Below are 20,262 nucleotides of genomic sequence, written 5' to 3'. Positions count from 1 at the left end.
TATACCATTACCGCGGCAGCGACCTCGCATCACATAATACTTAAATCACCATTTTTATACGCGGTAATTTCTCTTTCATCCATTTATTTAAATTACCGCACTAATTATCTACTTCATTAATATTAATATTGATAAATATGTAGTTATGCATTATAATAAAGCCGAATAATGATTAATTAATGGTTTTATTAATTAATAAATATGAATTTATTGAACACCATTCATACATGGTAAAATGTTGAAGTGAATTTTTAATTTAAATTAACTTCGTCAACCGGAATTCCGGAGTACTTATACAATAAAACTTTATTTAATTCATTAGAAACAGTTTCTCTCTTTGGTTTTAAACATTCACCCTCTTTTAAGATAAAACTTTTCATTCAACATTAAACTTTACGAAGTTGTCAACGCATTTTGATAATAAAAGTGTCATTTATCGAAATTATTATTGTCGACTAAATTACTAAAAAATCGAATAATGTATTTACGAATGTTTTTAATTTTCTGTTTCAGGTATGTCTGATGATAATGACGCTTACCTAATCAATTTGACTGAAAGTAATAGATAAATATAAGTGACTCAAATACAATGGTAAGGATTTGTACTATTAATCCCCTTGGAAACAATTAAAATTAAGCGATATATGTTATGTTATGTCGTAAAAGTAAGTTTAACAACAAAAGCTCTGATTGTGGTCAGGAAGAAATAAAGGATTAGTATGTCGACTATCAAGAGACAGTTGTGGAGCGTGTGCAAAGTTGGTATTTAATAATAGTTCCTCGGATGCCGTCAAGACTGGTAGCGGTAACATGCAACACCGGGAAAAGTTAATTAACCCTTCTGTCATTCGCTCGAGTAAAACTGGTTAAAAACCAAAAAAGTATCCTACAAAACGTTCATTTGCCATAAATCATTTGCAAGTGAGTAAGTATAGCAGTAGTATATATCAGTAAAAAGGTCGTCGGCAAATGTACTGAATATTCGCGTGCTACGCCACCAGCCCTGGTAGCTTCTTCGTTAACGAGAACGTGTCCTGTCGTCGTTTAAATTATTTTTTCTCTTCATTTTGCATTCCATTTCTCCTGGCTCTACATAATCCCTCATTTGCTCCCTCTTTCTCTATTTCTCTCTTTCTCTTGTCCTTGCAATTGACACTAAAACAAATGGCCACGAAATTCTTTATGAATACCAACCACTGTTGTAGCTCTAGTGTATTAAATCCTTTTTGTTCGTGATAAACTATAAACAATTGTGTTTATCAGCGGTAGCTTTATATCTGGCATCAGTATCGAGTTATCGCGATACCGAGGGAGACCTTTGCTGTCTGCCGTATGTCACTTTTTCCGTCACGCAATAAAAGCTTCTAAGAATTACTAAAAAGAGCTAAATTGGTAACAAAAAGAGGTATGCTATATATTCAAAGCCAAAAATAATAACAACATTCAGCCTTACTCCCTAGAGACACAGATAATGAGTAATGACTAAGCGAGTAAGTGGGAAATTTAATGAACACAGGACATTGGAAACAGGGGATGACGGAACAGAGTCAAGAGGGAGTCCGCACGTACACGTGTGACGAACAAGGGAAGCTAAAAATTGATGTTTGCATGGGTTATGGGTTTGACATTTAAATAACATCATTGGTTTCAATATTCACCACACTAAATATAAATACAGGCTATCCCTTTACACAACAAACAGTCCAGGAGATTACAGATCGCGGTATTGATTCCGTATTCTGATAACCGACAGCAATATAGTACCAGAGAAGTTCTGTTCCACCAAGCTTTTTTGGTCAGGATCAGACAATACGCCAGATGGTAGCACGTACCAATACCTTTATCTATACCTATACATTTATACGAAAGTGGTTTCTTTGATAGCTGAGGAATTTGCAAATAGAAAACCAAACGATAGTGGAAATTTACCGCTCTCATTGTCACAGAGTTTTCGTGATATCGATTTAGCGGTGGAGGTTGTAGGTTGTAGGTGGATTGCGACGACCCCTCAAGCAAACCCCGTTAACGGCGAGGACTGAGAAGGACGAGCACAAGGGGCCACATCGTTGTACTGTTGGCTGGGGATATAGTGAAAGAGAAGACTATGAGGGTGTGTATGCTATGTTGCTACAGTGGAGTACAGTATAGGTAGCTCGAAACGATGAGAGTACCATGCTAGAAGTAACACGCGACTGGTACGGTACCAACTGCATTGGTACTGAATAGAAACTTTCACCAGGAATTGGTTTTGTTCGGGACGGCTGCTCTGCGGTTACCAGTCATACAGGGTTAGAGAGCTTGCTAAAACCGACTGTAGTTGTAATTTCAACAAAGTGTTTTACTCTCTAACTGTCTATGTCGAGATTTTTTAGTTTTTATTCTTTCATCTTTCCAGAAAACGATCACTTCAACGTGTAATGTTCGCTGTGCAACCATTTTTTTATTTCTCTCTTTCTAATAGTTTTAAAACTGCACAAGTTTTTAGCATATCGATCACCCAAGCGTTAAACTCATTTCACCATACTTTTTTCAACCTTTTTTTTATATTTTTGTTTAAGAGTACTTTTACTATTACTATAACTGCTACATCTCCAGATGGGTACAAACGTCAGACTTTGAGCAAGCTCTATGAATTATATGAAAAGTGTAAGTCGGTAACTACGACACTGGCTTCCAAAAACTGCAACTCCTATATCTCTTTTTCTTTTTTTTACCTTTCTGTTCTTTTTTTTCACTTTTGTAGGTATTTTTACAGCTTCTGCTCCCAGTGAGTATGGGTCGGCTGTTGCTACTGGTGCACACTTTTATTCCCGTTATACGTTTACTATCTAATATCCAATACCGATACGATATTGTAGGATCCACGTGTCCTTTATCCCCCATAACGATCGAAAGATTTATACGATCGGTAAGCTCATATCTCACAAAAGTTTCGCACTACAGACTATACAGTTTGCCGCGAGTAAAAAAGAGGAGACGGAGAAGGAAAAAGAATAAAGTAATAAGAGTGCAAGAGGTTGGTTTCTTTAGATGCTAGAGGTGGGTATTGCGGAGAAACTCGAGAGCAAAAGCAAGAGCAGAATCAGATTCAAGTGGCTCGTGGATGCAATAAAGAAGAAAGTCGCCCGAGTCCTGAGTACGAGAAAGGGATTTTTGTTTCCTCCTTTAGTCGCCACTGTCGCCTCACCCGATGAAAAGAGTTTTTGTCTAATTATATATGATCATATATAATTATATATAATCATATATGAAATCATATATAATCATACATGACTATATATAGGGTCATATATAATCATACATGTTTATATATGGGGTCATATATAATTATATATAAGCCTATACATAATTAGATCTGATCATACCTGGTTGTTATAACCCCATATATAATCATATATGAGTCCATATATAATCGGATCTGATCATATATAAGTCTATATATAATTAGATCTGATCATACCTGGTTGTTATAACCCCATATATAATCATATATGAGTCTAAATATGATCAGATCTGATTGTATATGTCTATGTATGATTAGATCTGATCATACCTGGCTGTTATAACCCCATATATTATCATACATAAGTCTATATATGATCATATCTGATTATATATAAAACTATTTGTAATTAAATATTATCATACCTGGCTGTTATAACCCCATATAGAACCATTTATAAGTCTATATATAATTAGATATCGACGTTCTAATTAGCAAATTGTCTAATTCCATTTTAGAGAATCTTCCATTTGTACGAAAAAAACAATTAGTTCAAAATTTATTATCACTTTAAAAAACCATTTAATATCATTAATATCTAATACAGGTATAATATTTTGGTTTAAATCATTCAAATAATTTATAGTTGGACTATTGCTACATCAAAATGTTAAAAAATCACCCTCGAAAAAAATAAGGAGTTAGACGAATTGCTAATTAGACCATCGATATGATCATACCTGGCTGTTATAACTCCATATATAATCATGTATAAGTCTATATATGATCAGATCTGATTATATATAAGTCTACATATAATTAGATATGATCATACCCGGCTGTTATAGCTCCATTTATAAACATATATAATCAGATCTGATAATATATAGGTCTATATATAATTCCAAAATTTTCAAATAATTTTAATACTACATGAATAAATAACTGAAAATTACATTTCATGATAAATTGATAAATCATACACAAAAGATTTTTTCATTTGGCATAAAATTGTATGAAAAAGAATAATAATATCAATTTCATATTGTATTTAAAAAATAAAAAAAAAATTTACTTTTTATAAATTTTAAACCGGATAAAACACGGTAACCGATTGGTTCTACAACAGTAATTTTTTTTTTTTAAGTTTTTTAAAAATGTAGAGTAATTTGAAAAATATGTAAAATTTATTTATTTCCATTTAATCAATAAAAAAATTAATTTTTTAAATAAAAAATTCTAAAATATCAATTTCTTAATTAAAAAAAAATTTTGTGAAAAAATTGAAAAGTACATAATTAATTGAAAAGTTCTAGAGCAACTTTGAAGATTTTTTTTAAATTCATCCATTTTACCTTTTTATAATTTATACCGTAAATCTACCATTAAATATATTAAATGAAAAAAATAAAAAATGTTGCGTTACAGATGTCATAAGGGCGTATAAAAATTATACGCCCTTATAGCACCCGGGAACCATAAGGGCCTATAATAAAAATTCAATTTTTTTTTCTAAGTCCAAAAAAAATTTTTAGTTTGAAAAATTTTTTTTTTTTTTGCATTTCTCGACGTTTCAGGTAAAAATAAGTTAATTCCCAAAAAAAAAAATTTTTTATACGCCCTTATGGCTCCCAGGACCTACCTCGGAAGTCATAAGAGCGTATAATAAAAATTCTGTTTTTTTTCTAAGTCCAAAAAAATTTTTAGTTTGAAGAAAAATTTTTTTTTTTTGCATTTCTACACGTTTCATACAGAAACACATCGGTTGCCAAAAAAAGTTTATTTTATACGCCTTTATGGCATCCGAGGTGGGTCTAATTAAAAATAATTAACTTATTTTTACCTGAAACGTCGAGAAATGCAAAAAAAAAATTTTTTTCAAACTAAAAATATTGTCTGATATTGCCAATTTTTATATTAGGTCTGATCAGAATATTTTTTCACGGGATATAATTAGATATGATTATACCTGGCCAATTTTTGGATATGATCATATTTAAGTGATTATACATGATTATATATAAACATATCTGTTCATATATATTCAGATCAAGTTATGTATGATTAGACCTGGCCAATTTTTGGATTTGATCATATATAGACGATTATTCATGATTATATATTAGACAAAATCTTTTTTCATCGGGCAGGCTACATCACCCATCAGACTTTATTTCACTTTTTTAACTTGGTTTTATTCTTTAATATATATTACAGCCATAATGCATTACACCGGGAACTTTTGTTTTTTGCTTAAGCTTGATTTTATTTTGGTATTGTAGAATGAAAAGAAAATAAAAAAAAAAAAAGAAAGGTTGCCTGAGAAGAGTGTGTAGTTTTATCGACAACGCCTTAACAAGTTATTCCCCTTTTGAAAGAAAGAACGAGAGGGTACTCATGTCATAACTTTTCCAAAGTCAGCCTATACCCTTCTCCTTTCTCCCTTGATACTTGGTTCCACGTGTAATATTCGCCGAAATAGAGTAAGAGGAGGCTCACGAGAAAAGAGGCCAGAGTAATATAAAGTAATGCTCGCACCAAGTGTGATTTTTATACTGCCAAGACGAAAATAAAAATGGAGAAATAAAAAAAGGCATAAATTTTGTTATTTGACATCCCGGAAAAGTATAAATTTTTTTCTCTTCCCTTCTAAAGTTTATTAATAGCTATTATTTTTATTTTTATTAATAAACCGAATAACTGTGAACGTAGAGTGTGAAAAAGCTGTCTTCATTACTAATTCAATGGGTGGTTGCTGATGGGTGAAATACCATCTTAGGATTTCAAGAAATTTTCAATCAAACGTTTGGAATGCCCCAGAGCCATCTACATCGAATGCCACTACCGCAAATAATGCACGATCATGACTCCCTCCGTGTCTCCGGAGAATCGTCCTTGACTATTAGGGATTGGTCGTCAATAGGGCGTGGACGTCCGAGATATTCCCAACACACAAATATACATATCGATGTACTGATACCATTCAATACATATGTACATTCACAATTCACATACCACAGTTTCAATCAACTATAAAAGCTAAAAGAAAAATTGTATGAAAAAAGTGAAAGGAAAAAAAACTTCTTAACCTTATCCGACATTGGTATCATGAAAAATATGAAAAATCTTATTCCAATGCATTTAAAAATTATTTTCGAATACGAGAACCGTTTTCCCAAACGATTCAACATGTAAAAGACCGATCGACAGTGAAGGTTTTCTATAAAGAGCTATGAAGCGTCTGCGAGTGTTGGAAGGGAAAAAGGTAAAAGAAAGAAAAAATAGAGCTGTTGAGAAGGACGCGACCGGGGTCAGAGGGAATGAAGGGAACTGAGAAGGGGAAACGAATAACCTGGTTGGATCCCGTCCAGGTACTTGGTCGACTCGACGTCGAGCACCTGATCGGGCACTGTGTAACGCGTGGAAATAAAAACATAGTGATACCCAGTGGCGCCGACGATACTAACCTCTAGCATTAAAGCTCCTTCTTATGCCATCTCTTCGGTACTCCTTGGTACCGTTCGCCGATATACCGTACTACAATTGACTCTCATAAATGCAGCTACGAACTATATATTTTAGATATTATACACTGGTACAACACGGAAAGGGACATAAAATTTGACGCGACTCTGTCGTAAAGATAAGTTCCTTGTTGGTAAAGACTTGATAAAAGTATTAGTATTATGAGTCGTTAAATATACTTTTATTTTTTTACAATTATCACTGATCCAATCAAATTTAACTGGTAATAATATCAAAGCAAAGAGTACTAATATTACGAAAGACAAGAGTTACTATACCGGGAATTGGCTGGCTGAAATCGAGCTTTATTGAAGTCGCTTGACTACTCTTAAAGCGCAAAGCTGCTGAGTTTGTCGTATAAGTAGTTTCCGTATTAGTATTGGTATCAGTTAAAGTTTAAGCTGGTAGTGGTGACTGTTGTTGGATAATAGTAGTAAGAGGAGTAGTGAAAGATGTAAGAAAAAGTAGTAGGTGTTGTGAAGGTTTAGTTTCAGTCAGTCCTCTTGGAACACGGCGTTCAGCCTTTTATCTCTTCACCTCTTTTACAAGTCGACTCTTTATCCGTGAGAATGAACAGAAGAGTAACCATTGTAGCCGGGGGATATCCATAGAGGAAGACAAGGACGCCGGTAACTCTTGAGATATCGATTTATCGCGTGGGAAAGAGAAGGAAAGCACTCACGGCTGACAAAAACTCCAGTTGCTCTACTCGGGTCTGCTCTCTCTCAAGATCTTGGATACGAATCTCCTGATGTCGGGCTAAAGAACATAAGAGAGAAGGAGAAAAAGGGCAATAGAAAACGACTGGATATATCCTTACGACCTCGGAGGGTTAATACGAGTTGTCGAAACTGTCGCGAGAGCGGGTGAGGGCTAAAAAAGTGAGGGAAAAAATAAAAAATCGACGTTAAAGTGTCTAAGAGGTAGATAAAAAAAAAAAAAAAAAAAAAAAAATAAGAAATTCAAGATTTGGCACCAACTCGATCGACCTGTCTCTTTCCGCATTCTATTGTGTCTCACGGAGATCCCAATCGTACAGTATCCAGTATCCAGTATGCACCACCGAATCAGGATAGCAAAAAAAGAAAAACAGAGAAAATAAAGGGTGTCGTACAGACAGCATAGAAGAGAAACTAAACTCACCCCTTCTGCTCTCAATCAATCGATTTGGCCAACCTCGATTGCAATCGCTAAGAAAAACTAAGCGTGTTCAACACACATACGTACACACAACATAAATTTAAAATGGAATCTCCACCTACTTTGTATTCTTAAGTGTTTCGATCGGCCATCCGCTTGTCTTGTCGATTCGACATTAATTTAACTTTCGTCTATCTTATTTTTTTTGTCTGCCAATCGGCACCCTTTTCCTTTTTTTGAATTTTGTTATTCACCTTTGGCACTTATTTTATTTTTATTGAACATCAATATAAAACCAGTTAAGTTTCCTAATTTCTTAGCTTTTACTGTCACAATAAAAAATCGTTTAAAGTTATTATTATCACGTACACGATACTTTAACCTTATAATATTCCCCGCGGATTGCCAAGCGATTGGGTTTTGATATTTATTAAAAATAAATAAATCGAAAATAGATAAAAATAAAAACAAACGTTGACAAAATGAAAATAAAAGAAAAAAAAACCAAGTGAAATAAAACGATTGAGTTGGGAAATGAATTGAAGAAAATAATAGAAATATCCCATTCTGAGTATTCAAAGCTCTCTATCAGAACAGAGAGATATCGAACGGAAATACGAGTACATCCAATAGCTCCAAGTACCAAGTGGTCGGGAAATTCGACTAGCTGACCACCGCATATAGCTGCCCAATCAATTCATGTAGAGACAATCGACGATCGACGATCAACGGGCACGAGGACGAGACGGCTGATGTTTTCTGGTTCAAGTTTAGTTCGAGAGACACACTGATCTCGATGCCGATCATTATCATTATAATGATCACGATATAATGACGGTAGCTGATATTCCATATGGATTCTATCCTCGGATAATATCACATGGACCTGACTCGCGAAATGGCTTTCATACAATACAATACAATCCATTTATACATACACATACACATACAATAGGGCTTGTATTTTCGACAACGAACGAAGGAGGAAGCACGAGCCGATGCGTCGTTGTGTGGTACGGTGTGTGTCCGATGTTATCTGTGGTTGCCATGGGGATGCTATTGATTGGCCAACGCGCCGACAGACGTCACGGGAGTCGCGGCGCCACTCTGACTATTGCCGTTCCCTTCTCCCGCGTACAAAACTATCCGTTCTCACTCTCACACTCGGAAGAGTCACACTCCCGCTAGCTTTCTCTATCTCTGGTTCGTACCTCGCTACCCTTCCTTTATCCAATAAACCGCCCCAACCCTTATTTGTCTTTCTCTTTTCTCGTCACGAAAGTATCCTTCGTCTATATATCTATCTCACTCTCTTTGTCTTCCCAAAACTGCACCTATTTGATTATTCGTGTCGTTGAAAATTGCTCTTCTTCGACAATAAATCGAGTTTTTAAAATTGATTTTTTTAACAACCCTCCTCTGGTTTTAATTTTACTTTTACTTTATTCCTTCCTTTCTTTTATTTTATTTTCTTTTTCTTGCCTCTTTTTTTATCTCTATATATATGAGAAAACATTAGTCTCCGAATAAAAATTCAAGATTTAAAAAATTGTCAGGATTCACAAGAGCGGACTACTATCTTCTCTGATTTGTCTCATTACTGTCTTCGTCATGATTTAAGAATTGGTGCAATAAGAAAAATATATAAATGAAAAAACGAAGAATACTGTGCTGTGAAAATCATTTATATTACATTTTTTTTATATATATAGGTGTATAATCTTGAGGGAAAGAAAAGTTGAGGTCGAATAAGAGCTATTAAGGATAAAAGAGGGACAAGTTGAAAAAAAGAAACGAGAAAGAAATGAAACTAATTGTGGTTTACGCTACATCTCAAATATTGCAATACACCAACCAGAAATAAATTTTGTAGTTATTTTTATTACTTCTTTTTTTTCTCACTATCATTAGACTGAGTCTATTTTCTTCGAAATTTGTTGACAATAAATTATAGTATCCTATTATATATCTGCCATCCACACTCTTTTTTCTTTAATGTTAAAAATAACACTATGTGCAACATACAACTAACAATTTGAACCGATGTTATGTACATATTTCATTTTTATAGCACTATATTTTACCTAAATAATTATCATCATATCATGACACATTTCTCTGTTCGACGTAATCTCGGCGCATAACAGTTTTTTTCAATCTACACACATCACTACAGCGCCATAAATTGCTGACTAAAGTAATTTGATACCGAGACATTACAGTGGTAAAATAAAATACAAAATGAATACAAAAATCTACTTGACGCTTATTGCACACTCACTAACTACTCATTAGTTGGAAACTTGAATGATAATTTAATAGTGACAATGATTAGCGAGTAAATTCTAGTGAAATCTAGCTAACAAGAAGTAGGATGAGTTAAATAATGATAGAAATGTCAGATGTTCTTTCATAAATAAATAAAATAGTACAAAACAAATACTCCGGCACTAACACGGGAAATTAATTTCATAATTTGTATCATTTATATAAATAACGTCGGCAATAAAAGCTAAAGAGCGTAACAATATATGTTTGCTGAGAAAAGCAAACCTTATTTATAAATCCCACATCCGCAGTATAAAATAAAGTTTGCTTTGAATAAAGAAATTAATTCTGTTATGAACTGGTACGATACTGACTTTTATTTAATCAAAATATTTATGCCTAGATGCATTGGAAGATACAATAGACCATTGACGGAGAAAAAATCTGAAATAAATCCTCCAGTAATCCAACGTCATTCTTTTTAGTGGGTCCGGATTTCCACTTCTAGCAATGCACTATTGGATGCTCTTGCACTTATTATGTACAGTAGCTGTATTTTATATTTTTTCCTACTTGTATACGCTTATTTTGTTGCATCCTCTTTTGGTAGGAATACTTATCTTTGGTTTTCACTATCCTTCATCATTCTCTGGGATTATTTTATATTTCTATAACCTTTCCGGAGTAACGTCGTTACACTGGTATCCGGCGCGTGGTTTCCTATCTTGAAGACAATTTTGTAAGAAGCCAACAGAAAGTGGAATAAAAATACCAGAACCAAAGCCGCCAGAAAGAGAACCAGTAGCTAACAAAAACCCAAAATAAAATAAATAAAATTTGTTAGCTTGAAATCCAGAGGATACTCTATTGGGGTTGAAGAAAAATAACGGGGGAAAAAAAGTAAAAAGAAGGAGAAAATCTCAACTGTGAATTTTACACGGGAACTACTAGCCCTTGGATGATCCTCTCGAATACCGTCTGGAGTCTTATCATGGCCATTGACGAGGTCCTTTCACCCTAGTACCGCTCGAACTTCTTTACTTATAGCATCCTCTTCTCGTTTTCATCTCTGTATCCCAGAGAGATCCCAGATTGGACACTTTACCCTCAATCATGTCCCCAGTCAACAGAATTTAGTGACGAATTTATATATTTTTTCCTACAGCACAATATATCGTCCGCGTAAAGTTAGGCCTAGACTAGACCAACGTTTGCTCAACGATCCCATCCGATCTGTATTACTCAGCCATTGTCAGCTCAATACGAGTTATCGATTTAATTAAAATGCCAAACGAGGGAAGAGATGCTTCGTAAACTTTATTTTCTTTAGTGTGGTCAAAGTACACGAGCTGAGAAAAAGATGAAAGTTGATACAGGACGAGGGGAATCGTGATCCAATAAAAGCCATTGCTGGGGTAAGAAATCGACAATATCCCACCCATCGGGATTACTCTTCAGCCTCGATGTTTACTTTGTCATTGTTGCTCAATGTATATATATACTGAGCAACAATATATATATAGATGTGTGTATGTTTGTATATATTTCCATTGCCCATACCATGTGTACTTATATTACGTACATACGCAAGCACATAAATACGATACATACTCCTCGAGGAGTGATAACGATATCTCTTAATTGCCATGGTATAGCGATAATACCTCAAGAAGACTCCCTTCTCAGTGAATTGTATTGTGTAATCTATACTGATGTATACACACACATGTGTATCTATATATTGGGGTGTGTCATTTTTTGTGAACGTTATTCTTCTACCTGAAAATCATTAAGTTGCTTTGGTATAAAAAACTTTGAACACGAAAAATTGTATAATTGAATTTTGAATAAAATTTGCAGTTTTTTTTTTCTTTATAGAAAGAAACATTAAATCAATGATTGACTTGATAAAAACACAAAGATTTTCCGTTGACAAAAATTATTTTTAAAAGAAAATAAAAATATCTACACAGAGGCAAAGTATAAATTAAATTAACAGAAAGTGTATCGAGCTGGAGAAATTTAGTTCAGAGATTTAGTGGAAACAAATTTACTGAGTAAGCAACGGTGATCTACTAGCCAGACCCAGAGTAGTAGTAAGGGAGAAACTGCTTAATTTTCTGTTGGCTGTACTAGCACTCGTCGAGTAGACCGATTACCTTTCGCTGGCTGGTAGCTGCTGGCTGCCGAAAGAGAGAAATCAAATTTAGCCGAAACACGACTGAGCACATCAACCATCAACGTGCCTCGCTTTCATTGGTTTTATTTTTTGTATACCTTCAGCGCCCCTTATTTCCATTCTCGAAGCCAAGCTTTGGCAAAGTGTAAATTTTCTTGGCAGTTCTGTCTTCCAGAGTGAGAAAATCGTTCACGGAAAACGAAATAGGGATAGGGAGCAAAGGAATGAACTGGCTTTCAATCCAAAAAGTCCGAGATCAAATAACTACTCCCACGAGATAGAGACTCAGCAATCAACTGACACACAACCACCGGTGCTTTGAATACACCAATATTTTTTTTTATTTTTTTTTAATAAAAAAATTTTGTTTTAATCAGTCTTTTTTTTTTTTTTTTTTTTTTTTCATGATGTTTTAAAATTACCTCGAGGGATTAATAAGTGATTTAATAAATTCACCCGCTAAAAATGGAATTAGGTCGAATCATTGACATTTTCCAGTTCATTTTAATATACTCGAAATTGCTTTCAGAAAGGTTACATACCTCTGTAATAAATTCTCCTTAGTTTTGGTTAATGACTAAAATAGATCCATCCGTGTAATAAATTTTAGATTATAATAAAATTTTTAAATTTTACCACAAATTTTTTACGGTCAAATCACACGTAATATTTTATACGGTTGCTGTGGGAATTATTTAATAATTTAAAAAATGCAAAAGACCGAAAAAACGAGGAAATGTGAGGGGATTAGAGGGTGGAACGTGGAACGGTAGCTTCAATTCGGCGAGTGATCTGTGGCTCCCTCGTTGCGAGAATCGATGCCGCCGGCCAATAACCATACATTGCACTGTTATCACTCCCTTGGGGTATATCGGTACCTAGTACTGACTCCTATCCACGGCAAAACCTCCTAGCACCCCTAAAATACTTTCTTACATTACCAACGTAACGTAACGTAACGTAACGTTACGCATCGTTGCTTGCCGCGTGTAAGGATAAACTTTTCCCTTACTTTTAAAACAAAAAATGATAAAATAAGGTTGTGCTTTAACAGGCCCTTAAATTTCACCCCGTCTTTCATTATTCTTGTAACCCTACTCATTACTCAATACCGTACACTAAACTCATACTTTATTGGCGTTAGATCTTTCATAATAGAGTGCTCAGCGAAATACGTGGTAGATATTTTTTTTGACGCTACAGATTTGAATTTAATTAATTTTACATACGATTATTTTACAATTAAATTCATGGAAATTTTATTAATTGAAATTTTCAGACAAATTAAATTAATACCAAGCAGAGTGTATTAAATTATTTTTTACTATCAAAAATTAATTCATTTTTTATACTGAATAAATTGGTTTCAATTTTTCATTTAATTATTTAACACAAATGAATTAATAGTAAAATGTTTCATTACATCTGCTCCAATTTCGGGATATACGTAAATTATTCACATTTTTCTGTGCTAAATCATAATTTCATAAAAATAATTCATTGCACTGAGAAATATTTAATTATACAACTTTTCATTTCATGTAAAAGAGTTTAAACATTTCTGATAATAAATATTATAATGGATTGTTTGTACTATATTGACATTTATTTTCATAAATTTTTAAATTAAGTAAATGAATAATAAAAATTTAATAAAAACCATATCACTACTTTAATAATAATAAAAAAAAATCAATTTAAAGTAACGAAATCATAACAATTAATTCAAATTAAGAGAAACTTCATTTCTATCGGTAAAATTTAATTGGATTACTAATTATTGAATGACAAAAGCTTAAAATGTAAATTCAATAAATACAAAAATACCCGTGACCTATTTCTCAACCGGTAGATAAAAATGATAATATTTTAACAGTATAACTTTAAGCTATATACTGATAACTTAAAACATAAATCCTTGGCATTAAAAAGATAAACATAAAGAATATTGCTTAGCAAAGATAATAATGATATTTTAACAGATTTTTATACGATCATGAGAAAATACTTAGAAAGATCCACAATAGTTAATAAAAGTAAATGACACGAATAGTCCGCAGCACGGTGGTAGTATTTATGGAAATGAACAGAATTTAGTTTGAATCCTCAACCTCTTTTTCACCCTTATACCCTCAGTTCACAGCTACAGCTACAGTCAGAGCTACCACTATACACCTCTGTCCTTCATATACCCATTATACTCTTTATAACGTCCTTTATTTTATCTGTTTTCCCGGTTTTCTACACCTCTAGAGCTGCTTCTACCACAACCTGATATCTCCTCTCATTTCAACAACTCATTTCTTACTCATTCTCTTGACTCGTCATCATCTCCTCATCATCTCCATCAAATTTATATTCTACATGAATGCATCCCATCCATTTTATCCATTTTATACTCTTCTTTTTACTTTTCATCACCCAGTAGATCATTTCAAATTCAATGGATGTTATTTTAACATAATATATGTGTACGTTTTTAATTATACATTTCGAAATTATAATTATCGCTACGTCTATTTATATACTACCAGCATCTACCATACTTTTGGTTTGTAATTACTCTAAATACAAAATATCAGATTTCTTATTTTTCTTTTAATTGTTTATCAGACTTAATAATTCAAACAACAAGTAAAAGCTTTTGTTTCCTTCTATTGAAAAAAAAAAAATATTTTATTAAAAAAGTTAATAAAAAAATACAACGCTAACTGTTGACAATACATTCAACTATGTAACTAAGTGAATGGGGTTTTCGGCTACGGAAGTGTTGGCGCAACGAGCATAGTGAACGCGACCACACACGAGTATTGAAAATCTTATTATAAGAAACTTACTTCATTATAAGTAAAAAACTAAAAACATCAATTTTAATCGATGTTTTGAGTCCTACTTTAAGAAATAACTCAGTAACGGTACTCGAAATTTTGATTATAATTAAACCATTACATCTTAATTCATCGGCAATTTATATTATGATATTTCTATCATATATAATACCGTTTTTTCGATTTTAACTACATCAACAGTTACAGCACCATAAAGAAATCACAATTCGAATGAAATTCCTTTCTTAGACATTACATCTAGTCAACTTAATACAACCATTAAATAAGTGATTTACGAGCAGTTGTGTGATTACTATATATTTATTACCATTACAACTTACTCAAAGAAAGCAATTAGGAGACAGAGAGGACTATTGAATCATCCTCAGCTGGTGTACAGACATTTTATTAACTTTTAACAGACGTAATAGAGTGTATAAACACATAGCAGGAACACTTAAAAGGTCACTGACGTGAATATAAAATGCTCACTAGCTCGTAAATAAGACAGAATAGAGTGAAGAGGAGCTTTAAAGACGATAGAGAGCTAGTCTCGTAGGTATAAATTAAAAATGACGTAAGTAGTTATAAGAAGCCCAACTTAAACTGGACTGCTCCGGGATATAGAAGTGGTTCTCTTTTACTTTTCTGTGCTACGCGTTTGTCACTCGTGCATTATACTTGCAACCTGTTGCTTTCTATCTCTCTCTCCCTCCTCTTTGCCCAGGTACTCTCGCTTCCTCGAACTTGCAAACCACTTTTCGTTCCCCTTTGCTTTGCTTTACTTACTTGAGCTTTTCAAACGAGATTCTTGTTTCCTTTATTACATCTTTCTCTTTTATTCCTATTCATATTTTATCCACATACACAAGCAATTAGGCCCGAGATTGTCGGCTTAGCTTCTCGAATCGATGCGACTAATTGACGTTAAAAATCCGTACCTCGTATTAGGAACTCAGGCAGGTTAGCTGAAAAATTTGTGCCAGACACTAGACAACTTGTAAAATTTGAATAGAATAAAGAAATAAAAATAAATAATAAAGGAGGCTTACAAAGTCATTCGAGAGTGCACTATAGTTGAGTGTGTTGATGAAGTACCCAAGGGGTTGGACCGCAGGCAGCAGGCAGCAGGTCTTTTGACCTATCCCTCGGCTCTTAATTTTAGCCATTTCACGCGAGACACACGCAAGATACCCTCGGGAAAAAAAAGTACGAGGGGAGCTAACACACAACTTACTTTTAAAAATCCTTCATTTATTTATGAATTATTCATTATCATCGCGTACTTTGAGCATACATTTTATAAAATATTTTTTTAATTAAATTTAAATGTGTTAATAATTTAAAAACAACTCTAACTCTGACGGACCTAACAGTCTAGCCGAGCGTTATTTTCACCCATTATTTATTTTTTTAATTTGGGGTTCGCTGTGAAACAAGAGCTATTGTTAAAAATATCTGCGTACCGTGTATTTCCGGTGGTGCAAAGGAAAAAATAATTAAAAAAAAAAAAAAAACTTAAAAATTGTTTCGCGGAATCGACGCTGATTTCAAAATACGGCAGGTGGCTCGACACACCTGGCACACGGCCGCTACCATCGAAATAAACAATTATTAAAAATGATAGTATTACACACTATTTGCTGGAAGTAATACAAATATTCGCAGAATATCTTGTTACTCATTTATACAAACATTTATACTTAAGCTTGCAGAGTTTTATTTTTAAAAAAAATATTAAATTATTCTGAACCTCGATCCGGGATATATTTTTTTTGTAAAGAATTCGCGTCGCTTCATTGTTTGCCAAATGATTTAACGAACCAACAGATGGTGACCAGGTGATTTTCTTGTACCATAAATATAATTACCAACCAGATGTTTAGAGAATCTGAGACAAGATTTAAGACTTGAAGATGATACCACTGAAATTTATTCAGGAAGTGAAATCTCTTTATGAATAATAAATCAACTCTGATAAATGTTAATTTTTTAAGAAAAAACAATACAAGAAAGCTCACTGAAAAAAAAAAAAAAATTACGAAATAAATTTTTCAATTTCCAGACGAGAGTTGAACCCAACTTTAACGCTTAAAATATGTAATAAAATAATAAATAACGAGTGAGTTATAAAGATGATAAATTACCACAGACTCTAATTGTATTTAATTATTAACTCAAGTGTGACGTGTTCATACTCTCAGTAATTCAAGCAGCCGGATAAACATCGAGACTTGTAGTTCTTCCACGTGTCTTCTTGTCTCTCAAGCGAACCTAACCGTCTGGTTCTTTCGCTATCACGTGCAATTACCTTGACTCTTGAAGCTGCGGTCTGTCTCTCCCACACTATACACTACAGCACTACAGAATTCTTACTCCTCTTTCACCGGGTCCCCCCTTACCTTGGTTGTGTGTATACTACAAGAAAACGGTTGATGTTACCGTCTCGTTTGATAGTATTCAGTCTCGTTCTCGTTCATGTACGTGACTTGATTTCGTTCTCATCGATATAGTTGTCCTCGTCTGGCACTGCGCTCGGTATCCAGACTTTGATGTTGAAAAAGACTTTTAGCACGTCCAACGATGAAAGGTCTTGTTCAAAATGTGTTAGGGGTACGGGAATGAAAAAGAGAAAGCACCGGGAAACGGAAAACGCCTTGGACATTTCAACTTTTTTATTTTACCCTTTTACTTCTTCATCTTTTACTATTTTTCTACAACTCATCTTTATTATATATATTTTTTTTTTCTCTTCTTTTTCATCATTCGCAAACTTACTTTACACAAATTCGTCTTGAGTTTTCTTTAAGCCCTTAAGAGCATCCCGGTTCAATTGCTAAAAGACTTTCTCTCCTTTGACGTGTATAATTCCCTTAATTATTATTCTATTTACAACATAAATAAAAAAAAAAAAAAAAAAAAAAAAGCTTGGTAAATACAAACGTAAACACTTATTTTACAACGAAAATAATTTGTTGAATAAATAAAAAGTTTATCGTAACAAATTTTCCAACAAAACTCTACATTACTCTAAAATTTAAGGTTTTTTAAAAATTTAATAACCATGTTTTATTCCTCAATAGTATATTTAAATTGTTGAACAAAAGTAAAGAACACCTTTACAATTGTGTTAAATGTATGCAATGTATAAAATAAATCCAACTGAAAATTTTATCTCTCAACAGATAAATTTATAAACAGGGAAATATATAACGCCAAAGTTTTACCCGTTCTCTGTTTTTAATGTCTAAATATATTTATGTATATACTGAAGCTCTCACCGTCACGCAAAGACGCCTCAGAGCCATTTCACGGAGTTTAATTCAGTTTATTCTGTGTCTCGGGGCGGACGAGAATGAGAAAATCCTCTAGGTATCGAGATGCGAAAGTGAAGAGACATTTAGCATCTCGTTTTCACTTAAACTCTTTCTTCAGCTCCCCTCGTGACGTATAACTAAAAGTTATTGCCAAAGTCAAACGAAAGAAGTGAAGAAGTGGAGAAAGGCGGACAAAATAAAACGGGAAAATAAGAGAAAGAGAATGCAAAGCTTAAGATTGCCTCGGCTAAAGCTAAAGGCTCGCCTATTAATTCGTTTAATTGTGCTGACGAATCAAATACTAAGAACGGTGAATCCCGAGCGAACAGGCAGTGGGTCTCGTGCAAATTATCGTGAATTCTCAGACAAGGGGAACCAGGACTCACGGGCCAAGATTCCCGGTGGTTATGTCGGCAAGCTGTGTTAAAACGTGCTTATAAGAGTGCGAATAGCAAGAAAAAGGGAGCCAGAGATTCCGGATTTAAAGGAGAGAAGAGAGAGAAAAAGAGAAAACTGGCAAGTGTTAAGGGTGGGTAACCCTTACCTCGAGAGTTGAGACTAGGTTCTGTATGCTTGCACTCTAAAGACTCTAGAGCTCTCCAGCTCTACTCTGGTATTGGTAAGAGCTCCTCATTAAACGATCACTTGATTATTTTCTTAAAATAATTTAACCCATCGCTCTTTAAACCTCTTTTCTGCTTCTTCCCTTCTTTCTATAACTAACACAATGAGCAATTAAATAATTTTGTTATTTTTACCGCCAACGCTCACTTTCATTCTTAACAGCAAAGATTTATTTGACAGTCTCATTGCTTAGTACAAAAGCATTGTTCGACAAAAGAAAAAGTTTGTTTAAAATTAGTGAAATAAAAGATTAACACCAGCTCAAACTTAAAATACAACTGGACTCCTTATATTCACAAAGAATAAAAACTAAGCAGTCATCGCGAGCTCTCGTTTCATTTTTAATGTATACTTACTGTAGTCGTTTTTTTACTTTTTTTCTCTCTATCTTTTACCTTTATCTTGGCACACAGAAAAGTGTGCAACTATGCTGTCGTACTGTCAAGTCTTTTGAGTTTTCGAATTAACTCAACAGTCTAGACTTTACACTCGGGTAAAGGTGCTACCAACTTGGCTACTTGTGGAAAAGTACGAGGACAAGACAAGCTCTCCTGCTAACAGGCAGCTATCTTTTAAGTACATACGAGTGCAGGGTGAAAAGTATAGACGTAAAAAAGTGAGTTGAGGTGAGCTTGTCGGTAGTTATATTACGGCTACAAGTTCTGTTAGAGGGATGTGAATACGTGACCAACTTGTTGTGAGTACCATAAACTGAAAACCTCTTGCCACAGCTACTTCAGCATTCTCCACTTCAAAGACTCAAATACTGACAATTACTACTGGCTCTCGAATTCTCGATCCATCTTTTATGTATTGCAGTCCCCCAAACTAACCTCGTGGATCCAATATAAAGGAGAATCACCAAAGAAGTACTAAAGGGAAGATAAGGAATCAAAGAAGGGCTATTCTTCTTTATAATTGAACATTTTCTCAATATTATTTAATATTAAAAAAAAAACAAAAAACTAGGAAACAGCCCATTACCCTTTTCTCCGTCTTTGCTCAAATAAGATTTCCAATTAATTACAGCGTCATTTTGTCGTGTGACGCAGAGCCAAGCCTTGACCCACTCAGCGTGGTACGATTTATGTGATGACGTTAAAAGAGCTCTATATAGTAAACTCTCAATTCTCACCCTCTTTTGGTACCTCCTGCGCT

The 20,262-nt window shown here is 33.9% G+C and overlaps 1 protein-coding gene and 1 long non-coding RNA gene across 13 annotated transcripts in view; both read left to right on the top strand.

Annotated features, from left to right (window-relative positions):
* Nucleotides 1-3,180, top strand: part of LOC123275508 — a 55,419-nt gene extending 52,239 nt beyond the window's left edge. Inside the window, exon 4 of the long non-coding RNA XR_006511698.1 lies at nt 514-3,180. This is a non-coding gene — a long non-coding RNA (uncharacterized LOC123275508). The remainder of the gene's footprint in view (nt 1-513) is intronic.
* LOC123275435 overlaps nt 1-20,262 on the top strand; it is a 322,124-nt gene that overhangs the window by 258,451 nt on the left and 43,411 nt on the right. The window lies entirely within an intron of this gene.

This window comes from Cotesia glomerata, linkage group LG1 (genome assembly GCF_020080835.1).
Source record: "Cotesia glomerata isolate CgM1 linkage group LG1, MPM_Cglom_v2.3, whole genome shotgun sequence".
In the NCBI taxonomy this organism is placed as follows: Eukaryota; Metazoa; Arthropoda; class Insecta; order Hymenoptera; family Braconidae; genus Cotesia; species Cotesia glomerata.
The sequence above is the reverse complement of the archived record's forward strand: the minus strand, read 5'-3'. Positions and strand labels throughout refer to the sequence as shown.